Below are 19,824 nucleotides of genomic sequence, written 5' to 3'. Positions count from 1 at the left end.
AATTTTTTTTATAACATTTTTAATAAACATTACAAACATGATTGTGATTTGATTTTTTAATTGCTTTTTCGAATAACGTTTTTTAAAACGTATTCAATCAATCACAATGTGATATCATTCGGCTTTTCAAATAAGTATATGTGTGTGTGTGTGTGTGTGTGTGTGTGTGTGTGTGTGTGTGTGTGTGTGTGTGTGTGTGTGTGTGTGTGTGTGTGTGTGTGTGTGTGTGTGTGTGTGTGTGTGTACGCAAAGTTTATATAGCATAAACATATATTTTTTATAATGTATTTTTATGCAGATCTGAAATTATATGTTTTTTCCACCAAGAATATATATATATACAATTTTAAGAATTTCCTATAAAATATTTGCTCTCTAAATTTACCCAACAATTCTTTTAATGGATTTGGCTATATTTTTTTAACCCTAGTCCATAGAATTCTCAGATCTACGCCTATAAGGTTTTCTCAAATAAATTTTAACTACCCATATTGAGAATGCAAACAACCAAAATATGGAAATCCTCAGAAAACATATGGAAGACACGAAGAAGACAGGAAGTGCAAGATGCAGAAATAGCATAAGCAAAATCACAAGAGTCTACCCGAATTTTGATGCTAATTCGCTCTTCCTCAGAAAACCCTCAGAACAAGCTCGTCCCTTCTCCAAAGTTTCTGAGTCCTCCAATGCTCCAAAACGCTCTCCAAACGTTGTGTCTAAGCTTCTAGGAATGTCTAAATATAAAGAGTTCTTAGGAAGCACCTAGAATGTCTCTAGAAACAACTAGAAGGTGTCACCAACTAAGCATGAGCTTTTTCCAACCTTCTAGATGAGTTATAAGGTTGTAGACACCATGTGCTTAATTGGTGCACTAACCCCCATGTTGTAGACATATGAGAAATAAAAAGGTGTGTTAACTAATAGGCAAGCTTATAACTCCTTTTTTTTTTTTTTTTATAACTTCTATTTAAATTTTTATAACTTTCATTATTATTTTTATAACTTTTATTATTATTATTTATTTATTACTTTATTATTATTTTATAATTATTATTAATTTTAATATCTAATTTTCTTTTATTTAATTTTTTTTTCTCAATTAATTCTCATTTAATTAATTTTAATCAAAATATCAAAGATCATGATATTTATAGTAATTTTCTCCAAATAATTAATTTATTAATTAAATCAATTTATTAAGACTTAATTAATAGAAAATTCGCCATAGACCTCCAAGATAAAATATGAAAACCCATCATAGAACAATTCATACAAAATCAGTCTAAAGGGTTAAAAATCACGAAATATGTCATCCGACACATTCGGTGGGTAAAATATCCAGATACTTGTCCTACCTCACTAGGACAAATGGTTTAAGGGTTTGGGATTTGGACTTGAGAATTTATCTCCCTTCTCTTATCATTGAGATAGTGTAATAGGGTATGCTTATCCTGGCAATTCAGGGAAGTCGATACCCGGTACCTACAACCTGCATAAAAACCATGCATGTACATACAATATTATAATGCTACGCTAAATAGGCAATGGCAGGAAGTGGTGCATCGTGTAGATCCCGACTAGCAGGTGACTATGACTCCCTTCCTTAACCACATCAGAAACGCCATACAATAAGAACAAACACGCACACCATACACATGCAAGTATGGGGTAAGTATCCATAATAAAACACATGAGATAATAAGCCATCTAACTAATCATCATCAATAACTGAAAGCAAGATAATGATCATCATGCATACTTGAAATGTGAAGTCTAAATGATCTCATCATATATCAACTGAATCCATAACATAATATCTGATAGTCTCAAAACAATACTACTAATCCATCAACATAAAACTAGTCTATCATAGTCTGATAATAATAGCAACAATGTCCAGAAAGATGTGAATGAGGGCAGGCACTACAACACTTGAGCGACACGCGTCGTGCGTCGTCATGCTCACACGATGCTCGCACAGAGTGCTCACGCGCTCACACCTTGCGTCGAGCGCCCGTGCACTTGCGCGCATGTGCGCTTGTGTGTCGCGTGCTCGCGCCCGCACGCATGCGCGCTTGCGCGTCGTGCACATGTGCACCTGTGCACCGCCGTGCCCACACCCGCAGGCTTTGCCACAGGTTCGCACCTCGCGCACGCACTCTGATACACTTGTACATGTGCGTGTGCGCATGATCAAGGCACCTCGTGCTCATTCGTGTCGCGCGCTCCCAAAGCACCATGTGCCCTTGCCAAGCTGCCCTTTCACCTCCAATTTTGTCATAGTAGCCATAAGGGGGTTTAAAATATATCGTTTAAGTATAAGAAATTAAATATATTTTAAGTATAAGAAATTAAATTAAATATATGTTAAGTATAAGAAATTAAATTAAATATATGTTAAGTATAAGAAATTAAATTAAATATATTTTAAGTATAAGAAATTAAATATACGTCAACTTATACTTAAGATATATGTTAATATATACGACAAATCTTTTGAGATAGGTTTCAGACCTCCCAAAGATAAGGTAAAGATTCTAAGAAATTTTAGGGCTTCAGGAATCTAGACTTAAGCCAAATTTCAGGGCTTTAGAATTTCAGACTCAGCCAAATTTTAGGATTCACCTCTAGTTTTGTTTGAGTAGCTGGTGTATCTTTACTATGCATTGTTAACTCTACGGACTAATGTTTGCTTCTTGTGTAGGTAAAAATAGCATCCTCAACTTGTCGAGGTCATAACTTTGACTCAAGCCTCTGAATTTAGAACCGCTTACACCGTTGGAAAGAAGAACTGAAGATCTAATTTTAGTGCCTAAAATAGTGAGCCTTCAGTTATCCAATTTTAGGGACCGACGAAGGTTCCAACTTGAAATTTTGAGCAAAAGACCTCCAAAAAGGTCATTTAAAAATGCCTAGAAAATTTGTGAAAAGATATGAAAAGTTGCAAACATTTTGGATAATCTGGATCACTTGGTTTCTCACCGAGAAGGATTGGATAGGTGGAGAGAAGACAAAGGTTAAAGATACAGAAGTTGGACGCATAAAGCAAATCAGGTTCCTCATCTTATGCAGCTATTGGGGACAAGATTCAATGCAGGTGCCTTAAGATTTTCGATTGGAGAAGTAGAGGGAGTGCAAGTTTATGAAAGCAATTGACTATAAAGAGGGTGTAAATCATCAGAAAGGGGCATGGAGCGTATACAAAAAGTGATCTAAAACCTCATTTGAGAAAAACTTAGAAACTGTTTTCAAAATTGAGAACTTTGATTTTTTGGCAAATTGAGCTCCGCAGGTACGCAGCTCCACAGATCCACAACTCCGCAGGTCCGCAGCTATGCATTTTCATGTAGCTCTGCAATTCAGAGGTGCATCGACAATTGACTGTCAATTTCAAAAATAGCACTTTCCATGCATTGGGAGCGCATTTTGATGGCAAGTTAACTCCAACACACATCAAGTGAAGGGTCAGCTTCTATTTTTGGTGTCTCCATGCACTTCCACTTCGACTGATGGCTTCCTCCTACTTTCTCTCTCATGCTTTCATTGTTCTTGACATGTAAAGGGCTCATGCATCCAATCAATAAATAAAATATGGATGGAGTCCCTCTAAGCACCAGTTAGATTACCAATTTGTATATATTTAGTTTGTTTTAATGTTTTAAAAACATTTTATTGCATTAAGATATCTCTCACTCTCAACACAAATTGAGGAGATGATTTCTTATAAATACCCCATTGTAAAATGTAAAAAGGGCCGCCATTATTATGCAATAAAGTTATGCTTTTGGTGCTAGCATTTGGAGTGTAGTTATTCTTGTCTGAATGTGTCATTGATTTGTGAATTTTATTCATGAGATTGTGATTGAGCCAAAGGTTTATTGCATTGTTTCTGGTTGTGCGATCTTTTAGTTCTGGTGTTTGCTACAAATATATGAATTCCGTTGACGTAACGAGATCGAGAAGAAATCACCCAATTGTGTCTACATAGCTTTTTGTCTCACATGAGCACACTTTCGGTGGCCTTGTGATTTGAGAAAGAGTGAAACATCATTCGATTTGTTAAAGATTCTCACCGACGATTGCATCAATGGATTCTAGGAAGCGTTGCTCCTGTTTTCATTGGTTTCCTACCGATTTCTTTGAAGGTTTAACTCGCAACGTGTTGTGTTCTGTAACTTATGTCCATTTAGGATTTGCAATTTTAAGTTATTTGATTTCATGTTATTTTCTTTTAGTTTCGCTATTTACTTTGCTAACCCCCTATTAGAATAGGACCTCATAGTAGCTGCATTGTTAGAGTTGCATTCATTGAAAAATAGAAAATACAAAAAATATTGTTCTTTTGGTGTGATATTTTGAGACAGTGAGTAGATTTTACTTGATTCCAAGGTAGAAGAGTTTTTGGAAGTAGCAAAGGCCTCCTCATGAACATTCACATTTATCTTCTACCGAGCGGATTTTGGTACGTCACAAGACAAACACTAAACCTTGGAGTGGATCCTTTAAAAGATTTGTTTTTCAAGAGAGGAATTACACTATGGATTATTGTCGTTGACCTCGTGCAAAATGAACGCCCAACAAGTACAAGGCCTTGATGGTGGTGCCTTGCATTCCCTTGAAGATATGTGTGCCCATGCATGACAAAGAAAAACTCTTAAGTGTTTCACAACTGGTTTTCTTCTGCACCATGCCTCAAAAGGAGTCATTCCATCTAAGACATTATGAGGAGACCTATTAAGGATGTGATTGGCACTACTTATAGCTTCTACCTCAAGTGATTTGTCAAGAGACTTAGCTTGAATCATGCAACTTGTCATTGACTTAAGAGTTATAATCCTCATTGATGCAACACTTGTCTTCTGTGGACTAAATGCTACATGATTTTGAAGATCAATACCCTGAAGTTCACAAAAGTCTCTAAGTCTTGAATTCACATATCTACTTTCATTGTACATACGAAGAACCTTGATGGCTTTAATTGATTTCTCAACATGACTCTTGAAGGCTAGAAACTTACAAACACTTCATTCTTGTGATCAAGAAAGTAGATCCACGTGTAGCGTGAAAAGTCATCAATGAAAGTGAGGACATAGCAACCCTTACTAACTGATGTCACTAAAAAAGGGCTTGCTAGAATTGTGTGAACCAACTCAAGAACAACTGATGCTCTCCAAGACTACCCTTTGTCAAACTTCTCTTCTAGATGCATATCCATTGAACAAGTTGAACATTCACCCTTAGAAAAGTTGATTGTAGGTAGACCTTTCACCAAAATTTTTGAGCTAAGTCGATGAGGATAGCGGAAGGCAAGATGTCCATACCATTCATGCCATAATTTACCTTGTGATTGTGAATGTGTCAACAAGGCATGTGAAGGAGACTTAGGCACAAAGTGGGAGAAATAATAAAGCCTTGTGTCATGATTAACTTTAACCACTACAACCAATGAATCATCTTTAAGATTTCGCAACATTACTAAATCAGGGAGGAACTCAACTTTATTTCTACCTCCACAGTGAGTGATTTGGTAAATTGAAAGGAGATTAGTGCTAAGTGTAAACCCTTTCCCTAGTACTATATTATAAACCCTAAATAACATGAATATGGTCAAAACTAGGAAGTATAAGGAGGTGACATGTCATGACTGTCTCTCATGCATGGTATGTGAATTATAGACTATTAGCATATACGTTATGATAGGGTGACGATAAGCAGGTTCTAAGATTTAGGTATGTCATGATTGGCATCCTTCTTATTAATATTGGACCTGAGATCTTATTATATTGATATACATTGTGGTCATTATTGTTAGTATCGTATTCAAAATTAGGTTAGTAATCTAAGACCCTATGGAATAAAGACTCGAGATGTTATCACTTAGAAAACTATGTCGGAGGATTCATAGTATGTTATGATCTATTAGGATAGTTGTTTTAAGAGGCCATTATGGAAAGCTACACTAACACCTGCCCTTGTGAGTACTAATAATTATAGACAAAAATTGTTATCAATTTAGAAAAGGCTTACTTGGTGGAGCTCGGCATAATGTAAATATTATAAGACAATTGTTGTACAAGCAATAATACCGAATGATGATTAAGATTTATTTTTTTTTAATTGCCTAACAGATATACTGGGTTTACCTAATGATCGATTTTGAACCTATGCAAACATGACTTTGAAAACATCCTGATTTCTTGACATTAGTGATTTTAGAGACATGGGCCTTATCATGAAATATCTCATAATGATAGCGAGATAGTGTTAGTAATCAAACTATATGTAATTGAATCAAAGAATGTTAGTCGTGATGATTACATTTTGGTGGTTTTGACCTAAGGTATGTGATTGGAACTAATTTTCATGTTGTTTGATTTAGTAATAAAGATCCAACAATTCATCATTTTGATAGAAAATGGGTTAAGATGTGGTTCAAAATGTTAGTTGGATCAGTTAACTAAAAAATTAATGTTGATATGCAGATTCTCACATTTTAACTTTATATGAAAATGATTGAGGAATAGAAGTTGATTATGATAGTTGAGTATGTTAAAATTAATTATGATGATTTATGATTAAATGTCATGTGTAGATTTTGATATTTTAACATTTTGAATGTCTTATTTGAAATGATTTAGTAAAGGAATTCCATTAAGTTATCTTAATATGGATTACGTAACATCTATTCCACCCTTCCTTCAACTAGGAACTCTCTCAACCACGTCGGCTCAAGGCCCGAGCTGACTTTCCCCCCCTTCACGTAGACAAAGGCCTGCCAAATGTAGTGCCCAAGTCTGGCGGCAAGGACCAAGTGTGGGCAAGTGCTGAAGACACCATTAATATATAAAACTTACAACTATTAACCTGCCCATTCATAAAACAGCCCCTTCTACAATATTTCATATGCTAGTTTCAAGGGGGGGACACACTGACAAGTGGGGCATGTGATCCCAAGAAAACCTATTGGCAGAAAATGCATGGGGTGGAGGGAAATAAGGATTGAGTGCAGAGGTTAAATCATGAAAAGTGCAAGGTCTGAATTTGCATTTAAGACATTGACTTTGCATCCTGTAGGTGAATTTTTTTATTTTTTTAAAGTTCTAAAGAGCCAAAGTTACATGATTTTAATTTTCAACATACTAGGAGTAATATTTGAATCCAAGTTCAAGACAATTTTAAGGACAACTTGAAAGGTGAGAAGTATGTGTCTCAATTCATATACAAAACTAATGATTTTGATTTAATTTGCACTATTTCTCTTATCGGACATTCACACAAAATATACTTAAGATCGATCGTTCCATCCTTTCTCCATTCTGCCTAATTAATATTAATCTTATGAATATGATTTCAAACATAAGAATGCCTAAGGAAGAGTGAACATTATTTTATCCATTTTTCGATACACACATGCATAACTGAAATACTGTAAGATTCCATACAAAAATTGTTGCTCAATCTTTTCCCTTATATTAATCAACCTAGTTCAAGGCTCCATCGGGAAAGAACCAATAAGAAAACCTGACGTCTTTGCCAAATACATCAAAATTCAAAATACATTTTTACATAATGTTACAATTCAACTAAATTCTCTTCTAGGTCTTTCACAAGAGGTATTTTCCGATTTCTTCAATGCATCAAGAAAACCATGGGAAAGACAAGAATTGATCCGAAGGTGAAACAACATATATGATGAACAATTCAAGCATGCATTCCCAACCCGGTTTTGCACAAGAAGTTCAACATTGAACCAAAATAAGGGGGGAGGTAGATTTTCTCAATAGGAGATGTCAATCACCATACCATAACATAGTCCTTTCGGGGCTAAGATTCAAGAACTTCCATTCTTCTACCAATGCCCTTTCAAGGCCAATATAACAAAGAATTTCATTCCTTCCCTTCTTCAAAAGTTCAAATTTTCATACAAGGTATGTGATGACAAGTAGGGGCTCACACACCCTACCCTCTTTCCCTCTTCTCACCATGAGAGAAGACTCTACACTATTGAGGTCCAACTAAAGCCCTTCCCCCTTACTTGACCACTTCTTCCCTATCCAAAGGTGAGTAATGCCATAACAATCCCCATGAAATCCTCTCAAAATTTCAAAGCAAAACATAAAAATGACACTCAAGAACAAGTCAAGATCCCTCCCAAAATACCCTCAACACACATACAAGCAATACAAAGATCATCACACTGCCTTGTGCATGAATCAAGCATGAACAATAAGAAGAAACATGATCAAAAGAGTGAAGAACCCTACATTCACAAAAAGTTATGGTAAAATGACAAGTTGAGGAGAGTTTATCCTTCCTTTCCCTCAATCTTCAAACTTCTCTCTAAAAACTAGAGATTGAGTAACAACTCAAAAACTTCTCCAAAATGCATCTAAATATGATCCTAACTCAACTAGGCTTTAGGTAACCCCAAGGTGGAGTTTGAGTCACCAACTCACGAGAGAGACAAATCAATTTTCGCAATCAACCAAAAGTAGGGTTTTTGAGTGACCCTAAAAGTCAACCTAAGAGGCCAAGGGGGTGGAAAGTATTCCCAACCCATACCCTTACCCCTAGGATACTTAAATTTAATATTTTTAGGCCTTTAAGACTTAATAGAAACCAACAAAAGTTAGGAGAATTTTAAAACTATATAACAACCTCCAAAGAAAGACAATGCAAATTAGCATAAATAGCAAGGGGTTCAGTCTCGTCTTTCCATTAGATTTTCCGATTAAATATCCTGCACACTAATTGCACACATCAGTAGTTCAAGAAATCACATGCATATATGTAAATTACGTATCAGGAAAATCATGTAAATTTAAAACATCCATCTTTCTAATAATCTATTGTTTAATTCATTTCTACTCTCATTTAATCATCAACAACCACATAATCAATATAACATAACTTATTCCTTAATTCAGACTAAGCACAAGTATAATCATCGTTAAGCATGCATATACCTAAACATCATAACATCACCAATAGGGCATACGGTAACATCTGAATTGCATATAACTTAATCATCAAGGTATCAAAATCAACATTCTCATTATCAGGTGAAAACACTTCGTACCATAATTAGTAAAAATTAATGTTTTAACAGTCGAGGTGATGTAGTAGTTCTCGAATCACTAAGCATTTAAAACATGGATGAATTAACTGATCTCAATCTCATTAGGGCATTCACAACATAAAACATTACATCTTATCCATTTCAATCTCCTATAGCAATTTTAACAAAGCATTCGTATAGATAATTACATACAAGGAGGGGCCTCACAGTTAGGTGGTTAGAGGAGTATGAATAAACAGTCCTAATATTGTAATTGTAAATAAGTATGCACACAAAGAATTCATTGTATCTATGAGTATTTGGTATCGTATGTGATTCTAATCATCCTGAAATTGCTTGTCTCTATGAGTAATTGTTCTCATATATGCTAATAATCATTATTTTAAAAAAAGAGAAAGTATCTAATATGGACCTGTACATTGAAGTGATAAGCTTTAGGTTGTCTTATATCATTAAACTTCTAGGATTATATAGGACAAGGGATAACATCAATTTGATCACCAACAAATCATCCTAATTCATAGCTAAAAGTGAAAGGAAAATCAACTCCATATGTTTCATAGTTTAAAAGTCTATGAGAAAAAAAAAAGTATGCTAAAGATGTACATTCCCTTCTCTGGAATTTGTATGAAGGTGAGGAAATAAGTGAAAGCCTATTACGGGCTAATATTTTATTCAGAAGGGATATACTTGGAACCTTATGTATGAAATGTTGATAAGACAACCTACATGCTAGGAGACAAGGACTCAAAAACAATAATAGACACCTAACTCACAAGTAATTATGGGTGAAGACTCTTTTGAATTCTGTGACCATTGTGACACAATATAAAAAGAAATTTCATGTAAAAGTCAGGGACCTAGGCCTTTTCCCCAAAAACCTAGACAAAAGGAGAGTACCATACAACTATTGCCATATAAAAATAATAATAACAATAATAAAGCTAAACAAAAGAAAAACAAACAAACAAACCTTTATACTATTAAGAAAAATTGCCATGCTTGGTATGTGGACAAATCAAACAAGTTAAAGAATTTAACATTAGTACAAACTAGGAGACCTAGGCACTAGGGTAAATAGGATCAAAAAGCTAAAAGAAATAAACTTATTTCTATGCATATCACCTTGTAAATGGACTTGAGCACATTTTGAATGCCTTAACCCCCTGCCACATGTCAGGGACCATTCCCTAGGCACCTAACACTCCTAAGTTCTTGGTTTGAGTGCATAAGCATGGGGGACATAAATTGGTCATGAGCTGACAAAGTCAGACTCACCTTCCCTAGGCGCCTACATCATGGTGGTAAGGAGGTGGCCCATCTTTGAATAAAGTGCCATGGTAATGGTAAAGTCACCTAGTGGGTGGTATAGCCTTGGTGGATTAGGTAAGTGCTAGGAGAGTAGTTTTGGCATAGTAATTAGAACCCTAATTAATATTAGTTTAGCATATGAAGAATTATTAGTGTGATTGGGGTTAGGTATGTGTAGCTTCATGTTAGTGGTAGAATGTTAGAAAAGGGATTATAAGCAGCAAAGTCATGACTTAAGTTGCTAACCTCAAATAATTATGGTGTCTTATTTTTGTTATGGGAAGAGGTAAAATGGGGTAGTGGGATAGATGTAGAGGTGGTTAGATAAATATTAATTTAATATTGAGAATTAGACTTGTAATTCTTGTTGGGGTTCTATAATCCTTTTATTCACTTAATTTCATTAATTAAAAAGTTATGATCCTTAGTTGGGGTATAAGTTTAACGAAATAATCTTCATAGTAGAGGCAATCCAACATAGGTGTGAATCAGCACTAAATAGTTGATAACTAGTAACAAGTTTTAGGGAAAATTGAAGATTAAAATAAATAGTATATATGCATATACCTTCAGTAGACAAAACAAATGGTGGGGATTATGGTCATAAGATTTAGGTGCTTAATAAGTTTTAGACAGATAGTTAGGCATCTTGTTACGTGGGTAAGAATGTTGAGTTAAGACATATAGGAAAAGTTGGTATTTAATAACAAAGGACTTATTGAGTTATTAATCCCACCTAATTATTTAAATAATATTCCTTAATCGACTTACATTTTGATTTTCCCTATAATTCTTGGTAATATGTTTTAGTACATCAGATGCATGGACATTTTGTTATATTTTTTCTTTATATAAAGAATATCCCTTTTGATTACTTAATATAGAACCAATTCCTCTGTAGTCTTATCAAAAGATAGGGTAATTTTTAGATATGTCATGATTAATCACCGTTGGTGTTGAAATTAAATGATATGATATAAGTCATCTAAAAATTATAGGCCTACTAATCAGTCACAATGTTCACCAGTGCACCTCGTAGCTAGGGTAACTTATATCATAACCTAGACTTAACATTGAAAGTTATGAATGAAGTACATTGTTTTTTTGTTTTTTTTTAATATAATTGTGTTTTTACCTTAAAATTTTGGGCATGACACTAAGTTAGGAACATAGAGAACATCTTTGAACTCTCCATTTTCCATCTCAACTTGTCCTTTGCCTTAAACTTCCACTTGGGTATCACTCCCTACAAAGATGTGAAGTATCTTAGATTGCTCCAATGAAGAAAAGTGTCCTTTTGAAGAACCCATATGATGTGAGACACCTAAGTCAAGAATCCATTCCCCTTAAGAACTTGAACTTGCCATAAGTGCTTGCCCTTTTCCCTTTGAAGTGGATGGATTTGAATCCTTGAAAGCATTTGGCACATTGATTTTGTTCTTCCTAAGTAAGTTTTCCAACTTATTTATTCTCTTAATCTTTCAATGATGCTCATCATGATTTGGTTTCTTGCAATATGCACAAAATAGTTTATCCTTCTTGTTGGAAGAAGAATTGCCTTGTTGCGAGGAGGAAGATTGTTGTGTCTCTGATTGTGATTTTGGCTTCCACTACTATTTCTTTTGTTGGTGAAACTTTGGCCACCTTGATTTGTTTGGTTCTCATTACTAGCCACCAATGCCTTGGGACTTCGATGACTTGAGAATTCCCATATCTATCAAATTGCATTGTTCCAATATCAACATTTCTACAAATGCATCGAATGAAGGCTTAGTGAAGGCACTTCCCATGGTCAACTTGTGAGTGTTGGAACTCGAAACAAAAGATGCATACTCTGAAGGGAGCCTCTTAAAGATGTGATGAATCAATCTATCATCCTTCATGGGATTACCACAATCCTTAAGTAGTGCTCCCAATTCATTGGCTTTGTTGACATAGTCTTGAATTGTGTCAAAATTCTTAAGATCCAAAAGTAGATCATCCTCAATTTGGAATCTCTTATCCTCATCCACCTTACCATCAACCCTTCAAGTTTGTCCCAAGCACCCTTGGCATCCTTAAAACTGGAAATGTGGAAGAAGAGATCTCTATGAACACAACTCCTAATAATTCCTTAAGCCTGGTTGTCTTTAATTTTCCAATCAACTTATGCATCAGCATCAGTGGGTTTACAATTGAACTATCGACATATAGATTTAAACCTTTTTTTCCATTAGTCTACTCCATACAATATATTTCCATGCAGTATAATTGTGTGAAGTTAAAAGTGGAGTTTTAGGTGAACCCATGATGCAAAAAATTAAAAGAGCACAATAGAGAAAGAAAGACACAAGAACACAAGACACCCCCCCCTTTTCACTCAACCAAAAAATCCCCACCCCAAAAAAGATGATTTGGCATTCTATATTTAGTGCAGGTACAATAGCCACTTGTCAATTTTGGGCCAAAGTGAAACTCTAATTTTTTATATTTACAACTGAAAATATGAAGCTATATATGACTCAACAAGATAAGACACAAGACCTCTTAAGGATCTAATTGATTACAAGTGTCAAAATAAGCCAAAATGACCAAATGTTGAATGTAATATGTCCACTCAAAATTACTACAAACTAATACTAGATCTAAAAAGAAGACAAAAAATTATGCACTTTCAAAAAAAAATAGCACTTGAATATTTGTCCATATGAGCCTAAACAAAGCCTCTAAAGTTGTAAAAATTGGAATTGGCAGTTTTCAAAAAAAAAAAAAAAATTGGAACAAAGATCACAAACAACCTCTGTAATTATTTTTCCTGAATTGTCGTTGTTGTATCTCCAAAAATCAAATGACTCTAGATTTCACCTCAAATGTCCAATTTTGATGAAACAAAGGTTGATTTGGGAGTTTTTTGACCTTCTGAATGTGATATCAATATCTAGTTTGCACTAGCAAGCTCAAATCCTGACTTGCGAAAAAAAATCTCCAATGGCTATGCAATGAAACTCTTATGGCTCTGATACCATGTAAAAATTTGCCTAAGGCAATAATTCAACGCCAAGATCAACAAGCTCTGTAAATAGCACAAGAGAGACAAATGATGATCAAATGATAATGGATATCAAATGATTGCATTAATCAGATAATTGGATATCACATAATTGGATAAATACATTATAGAAGTGTCTTGTATATAAAGGCAACTGATATGACTAAGAGTCAACAAAGAGATAAGCATAACAACTAAGCACATGTCCACCAAAAGTGGATTATTCTCCATTGTGCATGAATGTACGTGCAACAATGAGAGGATAAGAATGCAAAGGTGTATCTCATAAAGAGATGTAGTAGACAACATGTGCTCAATTGGAGTGCAAACTACTATGTTGTCAACATGACAACTCATATGAATCTACAAACTCTTAGGCGTCTACATGACAACCAATATGCTAATGCATTAACCTAAGTAAGCTTAAGTAAAGTGTAATTAGTAAATACTTAATTACACCAACAAAATTAATAGAGGAATAGGGATTTAAGTTAATTATCTAACTATGGGTTGTCATTTAAATAATTAGTTGGGCTATAATTAATTAATTGAATTTATTAACTAGGAGAATGACATAAATATTTAATATTTAATATTTAATCAATAATACCTTAGCAGATAACTAAATAAGATTATTAATTTGTGTAATCAAATTTACATGTCTATAGTGCCATATAGTATTGCTACCTAGATTGAACGGTTGAGTTCTTTCTCTTTCCTCATTATGTCTTTGTTATCTATTTCCAACAATTGAATGAACAAGTGTAGGTTTGATGTGGTAACACTTAAATGATTGAATTTTGTCTAATGACTATATTGATTGATTTGTGATTCCAAGATGTGAATTTGTTGATGATGATTTAATTCTTGTTTACTCACTTTGTTGAATTTGTATTTGCTAATTGATAGATTGTTTGATTCAACCTTTTGTAAATCGTAGACTACTTGATTTTGTGACACATCAATGAGTGATGATGCATATATGGTTGATTGGAATAGTCTCCCTGTGTAATTTACAATTGAAAAAGTCACCACTTTTCATTGTTACCTTTGAGAATAATATATTATTGCCCACCTCAATGTCCCTTGGGAAAGGGTCACACATGTTGTTCTAAAAAGATACATCTATTTGACAATTCTTGCCCCTTTCATTTCTTATTTGATCTTCACATTCTTTGTAATGTCTCTTTTCTATATTTTATATCAGATTTTGAATAAATTTAAATAACTAAGGTTCAAAGAAAAAACAAGAAAAATAATGAAATTGGGTATATTGAAACTTGTATTTAGGGAACCAAAAATACATCAAACTTATTGTGCTCCAACTATGAATGATTTCTATTGAAATCCCAGAAGCATAATGGCCTACAAAATGAAATTTTTAGATCTACAACATATTAGAAAAATGCTCTAAACAGGATCTCAATCTCCAATAGAAGCACAACAAACTACAAAAAAGAACTAAACTGGAAAACAATGGCTATCAATGTTAGGTTATTTGAGACCTCAAAGTTGATAACAACATTAGAAAACACGTACAAAATACTCTAAAATATAACAAAAAACTAGAACCCCAACTGTCATAAGAAAACCATGCACCATACTAAAAGTTGAAACAATAAATGATCATTGGGGCATTGGAAAAATTTACGTGATTTGCACAATGGAAAGCATTTGATTCTCACCCTCAACCTTCCTTGAAAGTCCTTGGATTCCCACCCTTAGCCTCTCTAGAAAGCTTTAGACTCTTGTTCTCCAATCTCCTTCTCTGAGGTATTGTAAAGCCTCTAAAGAAAATACATAGTTGTGATTGAATAACGCAAAAAGATCATTTTGCATGATGATGACCAATATTTATGGACTCCCCTTCCTTTAGAAACTTTCACCTGACATTAGAATCATGTCCAAATAATCCCTTCTAAATTTAGACACTTATAAATGTCATAAAATTCATTATAGCCATTCTAAAATCAGTCTTTCATGTTTTACCACTTGCGAGGCATCTTTGTACTTTTTTTTTAAAGTATTTTCCAAATTAACTATATGACATTAAAGTGTCATTTTTCAAAACTCACGACCAAGGAAAGATTCTCTCTGGCATGTAATGCATGTATCCATAGATGCCAAGTGTTTATAGAAACCATCCACTCCCATGCATGGTGTCACTTTTCTAAGGTTGTCATTAATCGTCATAAAATACGTATTGTTGTCATTTTCAGCCAACCCATGGGCCCACCAAGTCTAGCACTCAAGTTAGGAGAAATCAACATTTGAAAGTGTTTTGATGATTGAATAATAAACTATATTTATTTTTTCTCGTCAAATTTACTATCAAATTCAAAGCTATTTTTCCTTCTTGATTTGAAATTTTTGGGCATCCGGACTTGCTATAAATAGTAAGTTTTTTTTTTGAAATGTGGGACATGACAAGTCCTTCTTTCCAAAACTTATTTTTCCTCAAGAAACTACCTACATGTATGATTCAATTTTCTATAAAATTCCATCAAAATACAATTCAATGCCTTGAAAAAATGATGCATGTTAACAAGTGATGAAAGATGTGAACTCTAAAACACCATCTCAAGCCTCCACAATTTCTTTGTTCTACTCTAATGCAATTATCAATGCTCCATATACTTTTTGAGATACTCATCAAGATCCCCATGAAAAGGTGTGATGTCACCACATGAATTCCAAACCATTGGATCCTCACAAATTAAAGACATGTAGAAATAGAAGCATCTCACAATAATGTCAGTACAAGTCCACTCACCAAATCCCATGTAAAAGAGAAAGTATATCCCATGATATAGGATGATAGAATGACATCCCTATTCCCATCTCCTGGGAGAAGATAATCCAACTCATCTCCCCATCTTTGAGAAAATTCTATCCACCAAGAACCTAGAAGGACGAAAATGCTCCATATATTAGGATAACTTTCTTCTATCATGGTAGAGGTGGAACTCCACAAGCTAAAACTAGATCAACAATTCTATCATGCTCATTTTCATCTCCTACATCATAATTTGAATGAACACAAACATTAGAGCCTTAACATTAAATAGCAAAGTAATACCATCAAACTGTTAATCACATCTCAACATAATATTTGTACCTCCAAAGGTATGTCAATCAAAAGAATATGCATCCATGTTGTGTGCCACAAGTTTGAGAAGTGGGGCAGCCACATGCTTTGTCAAAGAGATATCAATATAATGGGACTTGTTGCTAGAAAACTCTTTCATTGCCTCATGATTGATCAAAGACCAACCCAAACAAGTATCAATCATGTCTCCCTTAGAATATGAAGGCATAGCACTAGCAGTTGATCCACCAAGTGTGTGTTCCATCATGTCATTTGAGTGTATGTTGTCAGACCTTAAAAGTAGGTTCACAAAAGATAGGACTCTACAACCTCATGAGTAAAGTTGTTTGTGCGTGTGTATGTGTGTCTATTTGTACTCAAGTTTGAAACATGCCTCCATCTTGATTTCTCTATTTGATTAGTCACCGTGTAGTGTTCATCTCTCATTCATCCCATGGCTTGAATCTTCTTTTTCCCTCTCAATGTCAAATCAACAATGTTGGGCCTTATAAATTCCATAGTCTTCATATTTGGCCCTCAATATAGTGTCAATGGTAGGGAAACTTCTCACTTTCATTCTCATGTGTAAGGGTTTATTTTGTCCGACTATGCAAATGTGAAGATGTGTTGACCCAAATCAAAAAACTAGGATTGATGCCATACCTCTATTTAGTGCCTTCAATTATCCTCAAATTGTTTGCCCTCATTGTTTCATGTTCTCCCATAACCATCACTCCAATATGAGATACTCCATGAAAAGTATAAGTCTTAAGGTTGATCCTCTTGGCTAACATAACATGATAAAATGAAGATAAGCAACCACTATCACAAACCAAAAAGTCAATCTTTATCTCATGCTATATTAGAATGTCTACCTAATTCAAATTCATATCTCCTTTTTGTGAGAAAATGGTCATCGATATATGAAGATTTTTCGGATGTTTCCAAGACAGTGCCACATTCTTTGTCATGTATATACAAGATGCCTGCCACATTCTTTGTCATATCACTACCATGCATCATAGGTTCTGAAAGTGTATTATTACAAATAGCATGAAATATGTATATACCAAAGGGCATACAATTGAAGGTGTTATAACAATACTTCCATAACTTCAACCATAAGATATAATATTTAGCATCACTATCACAAACATAAAGAAAAGCAATCACTCCCATAAAACTTCTCAACCAAGAAAACCTTATGTTATCATCAGTCAAAACCAAACCACCAACACTTAACATCCAAATATCAAATAGAAGGTTTTAAATATATCAACATAACCAAATCTCTACAAACACCAAACTATTATATGTAATCATACATATCAACTCTATGATGTAACTACAATGACCATTTCTCTTCTGAGTATTAGCAATGAATGGATGTATTATACTCAAAATAGACTTACAGCATATTGGCAAAAAGTCTACTCATGCTCAACCACAATCTTCTCATGACAAGATATCTCTAGAGCCAACAAAAAGATGTAAGGAAAGCAATAACCAATTTTAAATATGATTGGGATCATAGGATGCAAGAGTGTGGAGGTAGGAATAGAAGCATCTTGTATGACCAATTTACCTCTACAATCCCACCTTAGCCAAACATCGTTGAAATGATGGGTTGAAGGTGTCATCCAACTCATCTGCAACTCAGGATCTCGAGTTATGTGTAAGTTGATTAGTGATGGAACCTGAAAAGTTTATATCTTCATTCGTGAGTTTATGATGGGGTGGATCATTTCTATATCTTGTTGAAGTAATAGGGCAGTGAGGACCAGATTTTGTTTAAAGTAATAAACATACATACAGCACTGCTCTTAGATTGATGAAGGATACATATTTCTGAATTCGTGGTTGCTGAGGAAGGGAAGTTCACATAATTATTCCTAATAGCAATAGAAGCTGAAGCTGTGAGCAATGGTGCATTCAAGAACAGATTTGAGTTAGCAGATTCAATAACATTGACTTCTGACACACTGCATCAGAACAGTACCATTGTGATCCCATGTGTGTTGGCTTTACTGTTATGTCTGGCATTATACAGCAACATTAAACATGATATACGATAGCCTGCATATGTTGATAATTTATGGCAGATTGGAGATACTAATAATAAATTGCAGATAACAAGAAGTTGAAAGTAACATTTAACAAGGCATGCCTCTACAGAGATAAGAGTGCAAATAAAACATAGAACAATCGAAAAGAAGACAACTCCAGCATACAAAGGCATTCAAAGCATTCCTTGGGAAAGGTTGCAATTTACAAAGAGAAAAGTTTCGCAAGACTAAAGCAGTACAATAAATATGAAAATCTGCATTTTCCATACAAAGAACTAAAGAAGGAATGCCAATCCGTAAGGAAGGATGGGAAGTTTTCTGAGTTTCACTATAATGCAAGATCAGTGAAATCTACATTCGTCCATTTTTCAGTTGGGAAATCTCATTTGGTCCACATCAAAGCATGATACGTATGTAATATGTGGTTACTCTGTTATTCATAGATGCTCATTGAGCCGGAGAAGCATGACAATTCTAAATATTGCCGAACCATTGAGGGAAGACGGGGTTCAAAAGAATTCTCGTACTATGCAACAGGGTCTAGGAAAGATACGGATTAGTACAGTGTGTGTCAAGAATAATCTACTGCTTGAGAAGAATTTGGATTGTCGTGGTGTTTCATGCTGTGCAAAATTCACTTATGATGAGAATGATATCACTAATGCCATTGAGATCTATGACAGCCCAAGTGGTGCAATAAAGTTAATGAACTCAAATAATTGATTATGGAGACCCTTTTCTATGCCATGGCATAATTATTTTCCATGGGCTGTAAATCACACTTCCATAAGTCCAAATAAAGCATTTGTGGTGGTGGTCAGAGATCATGTCGATGGATTATTTGTAAACCGCCAGACGAGGAGGTTGTTACTGATCTTTGAGGTCATTCGTTTGCATCTGCACAGCATCCAAAAGGAAGATATTTCGCCATAGGAAATTAGGATGATAATGTTGTTTCTATTTGTTTTAATTGCGCGTGATCTCCAGGCCTCCATCCTTTTATAACGAGTTTCTTTTTCCTTGCGTCAATGGCATCTGTAGAGTTTTCGGGTAAAAATTTTTATGATTCTTTTTCGTCTTCTGGTTTCTTATAATCCCCTATGTGTAATTTGGCAGGCATAAATTTGAAAGGAAATCTGGAGAAGTATATGCGAACGCCCAGATAAAATGGAAGAGGATCTCGCAGTTTGTGGTGCATATCACAGGATGCTGTCTATGCAGATAGTGGTGAAAATGCTCACATAATGTAAGG

At 34.6% G+C, this 19,824-nt stretch overlaps 1 pseudogene; it reads left to right on the top strand.

Annotated features, from left to right (window-relative positions):
* Window positions 1–1,910: 1,910 nt before the first annotated feature.
* Window positions 1,911–19,624, top strand: LOC149529706 (uncharacterized; annotated as a pseudogene).
* Window positions 19,625–19,824: the final 200 nt, after the last annotated feature.

This window comes from Cupressus sempervirens, chromosome 11 (genome assembly GCF_028749045.1).
Source record: "Cupressus sempervirens isolate cs-2001-9-10 chromosome 11, ASM2874904v1, whole genome shotgun sequence".
Lineage (NCBI taxonomy): Eukaryota > Viridiplantae > Streptophyta > Pinopsida > Cupressales > Cupressaceae > Cupressus > Cupressus sempervirens.
The sequence above is the reverse complement of the archived record's forward strand: the minus strand, read 5'-3'. Positions and strand labels throughout refer to the sequence as shown.